This window comes from Heterocephalus glaber, unplaced genomic scaffold (assembly GCF_053883595.1).
Source record: "Heterocephalus glaber isolate CG9 unplaced genomic scaffold, H.glaber_assembly_v1.0 deba00001666, whole genome shotgun sequence".
Classification (NCBI taxonomy): Eukaryota; Metazoa; Chordata; class Mammalia; order Rodentia; family Bathyergidae; genus Heterocephalus; species Heterocephalus glaber.
In genome coordinates, this window is record NW_028258406.1 from 21,288,883 (window position 1) to 21,294,882 (window position 6,000).

The 6,000-nt window shown below is 39.9% G+C and overlaps 1 pseudogene; it reads left to right on the forward strand.

The window, feature by feature from the left end:
- Nucleotides 1–3,251, forward strand: part of LOC101696474 (headcase protein homolog pseudogene) — a 28,377-nt pseudogene extending 25,126 nt beyond the window's left edge.
- Nucleotides 3,252–6,000: the final 2,749 nt, after the last annotated feature.

Sequence of the window (6,000 nt, forward strand, 5' to 3'; positions counted from 1 at the left end):
AAGTTAACAGGACATGGAAATGATCTTGGCTAGGCAGCATCCTATGTAAGAACCAAAACACTAAAGGGAGCTTTCTTCTCACCTCTTCTCCAACCTCCAACTAAAATTACTCAGGAGACTAAACAAAAAAGCAAACTGGGGTTATTAACCTGGGCACAAGAGAATAGACTGCATAGTTAAGCACTGGTCTGGCAGTACCAAATGAAAAAATTGCAGCATATTAATTTTGTTAGTTTCATTTAAACACCTAATAATGTTTTTTTTTTCTTAATGGGCTAAATTTTGCCGAACAAGTATGAAAATTTATTTTATTCTGGAAATATTCTCTCATAAAAACTGAAATTTAAAGGATGTTTGGGGAAGCTCCTTTGTAAATGTAACGGGACAACTGAACCACCTCTCAATTTCATGGCACAATGTCTGTGTTTTAAGGTATAAACATACTGTATCCGTGCTTCAGATGTAACCAGAAGAAAGTGAGAGAACTGAGATGGCCTGAAGAAAAAAATGGTCTGTCATAAACTGTCTTCTCTCCACACACTACAGCAGGTAATTATATTTGTTCAAGGTATGGAACTCTTACAAATAAATGACTGAATAATGTTAGAGTAGATGAAAAACCAATGAAATTATTAGTCACAATTAAGACTGCTTCATGTTATTGAACACTATTCATCAGAAAAACAGAAACTGAATCTCCTGGATGACTGCTATCCTTTAATATCCTAACTACAACAAAAATAATAATCTTTCTTGACAAATTCCAATTATGATCAAGGTGCTTGGTGCAAGCTTGGAGAAAATATGAAGGTCGGCACTTTATCTTTATAGTGTTGCATATTTAATTGTATTTTATTCTCAAATCAGCCAAACTGTCCCTTTTAGATAAAAATGTAATGCCTTAAAGTCAAAAGATTTTGAGTATGATACTCATGCCTCTTTTTATATAACTGCATATATCTATAGAATCTTCACTGTATCATCAAAATAACACCCAAAAGCAAATTTTACTCAATTATAGAGAAACCTCACCATACTTACTTTTCAAGGGGGTAGAAAACAATCTAAGGAAAAAATATGGAATGCAGCATACATTAAACCCACAATGATTTTACACTGAAGAGCTTGTTAAATGCAATGTATAGGTCAACTGTAAGCTTCCGAACAATAAGCAGATTTCACTAAAAATATGTAGGTGGACTGAAGAACAACATTACAAATATTTTACTACTAATATTAAATTCAGAAATAAAATCCAAATGGTTCTCTGAAAACAAGAGAAACTTACCAATTTATAAACTTGGGTACATAAGAGAATCAATAGGGAAATTGTTAATTCACAATTACAGGTCTGTGTTTCAATGACAAACTTCCAAGGGCTATATGCTATAGACCTCTTGTAGGTGCATTAAACGCTGTCTCACCAATAATGACTTCCTGTTTCACATAGGCATTCTGAGCTCCCCCTTCACTGTGGAATATTTTTCAGCTCAAATACCAAATCAGCTGCAGCAAACCAAATAACAATCATCCAAAGTGAAAGGTGACGAATATTAGTTGATGCATTGATTTTTCAATGCTATGTTGTTTCAAACATAATATAAAATATCTCACATGGTAAAAATGAACTCAAGTACAATAATGCCTAAAAGGAAATGTTACACTGAGAAACAAGTTATAAGCCAAATGAATAATATAAAATATTCACATCAATGCCAAATTTGGCTATTCATAGAATGATTTTTAGTAATCTTTTAGCATATACGCATATCATACTTGAAATTGTCAAATTCATTTGTGAAAATCTTATTCCAATAAGGAATAAGGAGGCGCGGGAACCGGAGCCGCGGACTCCGCCGGGGCTGCCGCCGCGGGAGACGCCAAGAACAAAGCCACTTGTGCCACACTTCTGATCTGCAGCTTTGGCAGACCAGTGGACCTGGAGAAGGACAACTACCAGAAGGTGGTGCGCAACAACGAGCAGTGCCCCTGCAGCACCTGGATGCACCTGCAGTGCTTCTATGAGTGGGAGAGTAGCATCCTGGCGCAGTTCAACTGCACTGGCCTGGCCCGCAGCTGGAACAAGAAGCAGTGCCATCAGAACATGTGGACCAAGAAGGAGTACGACCTGGCTTTCCGCTTCTGCTCCTGCCCCTGGGGACAGGGCCAATTAAAGAAGGACACATATTGGTACCAGGTGAAGCGGATGCAGGATGAGACAAAAAAGAAGTCTGGGTTGGAGAAAAACACAGGGAGGCCCCCCGAGGAGGCTGCAGAGGAGGCAAAAAAAAATGCAAGCTCCTGAACAAGCCCCAGAAAAGCCTGAACCATGACCTCCCCCGACAGCATTCCATGAACCGGCAGAACTCCCAGGAGAAGGCAGTCAGCGGCACTGCCTATGGTGGCCGCTCTCCTTGTGGTTCCCCTGGCCAGTCTCCACCCACTGGCTACTCCATCCTCTCTCCTGCCCACTTCAGCGGTCCCTGCTCCTCTGGATACCTTGGGGAATTCTTAAAGAACGCCATCCATCTTGAGCCTCACAAAAAGGCCATGGTTAGGGGCCATGTGTTCAGAAATCCCCACTTTGATAACAGTCCTGCTTGGTTATCTGTTCATAGAGGGGGACACTTTGATACCCCTGTACAGTTCCTATGATGACTGGACCTCTCTGAGCTCCTCACTCACATCCCCAGGCATAAGCTGAACACTTTCTATGTGTGGATAGAAGATGATGCCCACATGGGCCAGGGCAAGGATCTGCTGAAGTTCATTCTCGCAGCCCTCATTGCCAGCTACAGAAAGGTTGTAAACTGTGCTCTGTGCCACCGGGCACTCCCTGTCTTTGAACAGTTACCACTGGTGGACAGAACTTTGTTCATAAATCCCTCAAGACATGTTGAGATTGAATATGATGTCCCTTGTCACCTTCAAGGGAGGCTCATGCATCTGTATGCAGTGTGTGTGGACTGCCTAAAGGAGTTCACAAGTTCATCTGCATCAAGTGTAAGTCACCATGGGATGGCAGCTGGCATCAGTTGGGCACAATGTATACCTACAACATCCTGGCTGCCTCTCCCTGTTGTCAGGCCCACCTGAACTGCAAGAACTGTGGAAAGCCTGTGATCGACGTGAGGATTGGGATGCAGTACTTCTCTGAGTACAGCAACGTCCAGCAGTGTCCACACTGCGGGAACCTGAACTACCATTTTGTGAAGCCATTCTCCTCCTTCAAAGTTCTTGAAGCTTATTGATGAAAGCTTTGCTTTAGTAATAGCTATTTTATTGATATCATTACTTTATTACATATCTTTTATAGAGAAACATTCTATAACATTAATTTCTTTTCTAATTTAAAGCAGAGTTACTTTGTATCTGTATGCCACTAAAATGGGGCTGCCCTTTCCCCTGTCTTGATTCCCCAGTGTTAGTCTGTGATCAGGACCAGAGACAGGTGGGTGACCATGTGACTGTGGGTAGGGGTCTTTCTCACCAGGAGTCTCTGATACAGCTTTAAAGTGGTGGGGAGGCTGGGATGAATGTAGGAAAGGGAGGGATTATGTGGCTATGAACTAAGGGCATGGGAGGAGTAGAGAGAGAGCGCCTAGTAAAATTAACTTTCTGAAGACCCACTTCTAGATCTTCCATGGGCCTTAGGCAAAATACGTGACAATTGAATGTAAGTCTGAGCCTGGAAAGCTAATAGTGTATTAGTCTGTCTTGGCTTAGTATTCTGCAGCACACATTGACAAGCAGTTTACACTCACAGATGATTGGAAAGTGGACATGAGTACTCTTACTTTCACTGTTGTAATTTAACAGTCAGTTTTCATACTGAAAATAATGTCCAAATTAGAAAACCTGAAAGCTACTGGTATGGCAAACATTTTTAGCTAAATTGACCTGTAGCAGAATATGTGAAATAAAGTTGGAAGTGATGCACTCTGAACTGAGAGGGCAAAAAGGCAGAACTCTGTCATTTGCGCTCTCTGAAGTTGGGCAGAGTAGCTCTTAAGGAAAATTCATGGAGAGTGATTTGGGGGTGACGATGTCCATGGATTACACTTTAGAAGTGCTGTTTGGTATCAGATCCTTCCCACAGGTAATCTCACAGCCATAGAACCTAACTGGTGAGCTTCAGAACCAGTCATGCCACACTTAGCTTCCCCATAATGCCTTATAGCCATGTCTAACCCGTTTAATACTGAGTTTCCAAAATCAGTTGAGCTTAGGAGGGAAAGGGAAGAATTGTTTGAGAGAATGATGAAGAAAAGAATAATTTTAGCACTTCTTTTTAAAGTATGTGTCATTTTGGAAAACCACTGTTGTAATGCTTAATAATATGTTGGAAAAATCAGTCATCTTAAAGATCCTCGTGGTACTCTGTTGTTGGCAAAAGAAAAGATCGCTTACAGAACTTCTTTAGAGGATTGAGCATTCTAAAATACTGCCTTCTAATCATTAGACTGTATTACATTGATACCCCATACTTTTGTCAAATTGGAATAATTTCTCAATCTTGTCTGAGATTTTTCTGTGACTAAATCTGAATTTTAGTTTCTTGATGTGTGTAAAGTTAGGATATTAGAGTTAGGGAGTTCTGTCTACTCCTATGACAGAATAGACATCACTAGTCATAGAAAATCTTTGTCACACAGTATACAGGCAGTAACTACCAACCAATTCAAGGTTGCACATGAGTTGAAATCTATTGCAGTCCTTAAACAAGGAGGTCCTAAGTCTTCTTGTAGCTAATCTCTGACCTCTGTGGTTCTAAAGCATACCTATATAAAGGAATAGTCCCAAGTACAGAAGTTCATCAATCTATAAGATTTCAATTTAAGAACTTTTATAGATAGGAATACATAAGCCAGAGCAAAAATGTATCAATTCTATTGAAAACATATAGTGCCACTGTACTTTGATCTTGTGAATAAATGGACATCCCAACTTTTTTGTACCTTACCCACACATAAGCTGTAACCATTCAATATACCACATTTTTTTCTTTCTGTATCTTCCTTACATCCTCAATTCTTCCTGAAGTCATGTGAACACTTAGAATATCCTTCTGCACTTTGGGTTCTTCCCCTCTCTGCATCCTGGGCAACCGTATTCTTAGTACCCCTTGTTCCCTCATCATATCTCTCTCAGGAAATACCTAATGAAGCCAGCCAAACTGAGGTATAGATGATAACTAGAATCCAAACCTTCTCCCATCAATGCATTTGTACTTTATTATGGACAATGTTCCAAACCAAAGAACTGCATCTCTAGTTGTAGGATTATTTTATTTTATAAATATAAGAGTTAGAACATTATTTGGAAGATTTAGCAAGGGAAAAGTTTCTTTCATAGTTCTCCTAAACTTTCCCCTGAAAAATGATGGCTAATCCTACTATTAAATGCCAGTTTTAGGTCCATTTACATTGTTCTTTAAAACACTTAGAACATCTATTCTAAAGATAATGGCTTATGATCCACCTAAATCAGACAACCCTAGGTGGAAAATATCTAGATGATTGACCTTCATCCAGAACTAAAAATCAGAATTTCTTAAAATATGAGCCTCAAAAATGTGCAAATCATCAAGTTCTCCTACTCACCAGGGGAGTTTTATGAACAAATATACTTGAAAGTAACTGTTTCAATCCAAAAGCTCAGTAAAATCTAGTTTGTGTGTATATCAACATTTACACTTTTCCTGTGTCACTCATGTTTCCCAGCAAGATTATTGTTAGGTAAATGGTGGTGACTCAGTAAAGAACAAAGCCAGCTGAAATTTGGGGGTTTCAGGTGGGACCTCTTAGAGTAACTACAAAGGAGAGTCTGAGTCGAGATTTTGAGCTAGGTCTTTAGTGGATGGCATTAGGAGGATTACAGGGATGGGCTTGGGTGGGGTAATGTGAAGGAGGGTATGAGATTAGGGAAGTGAGAATGGCTAAGTATGTGACTATAGCAATGGGCACAATGACCTAGCAGGAAGAGGGGGTGTGTTTTGTC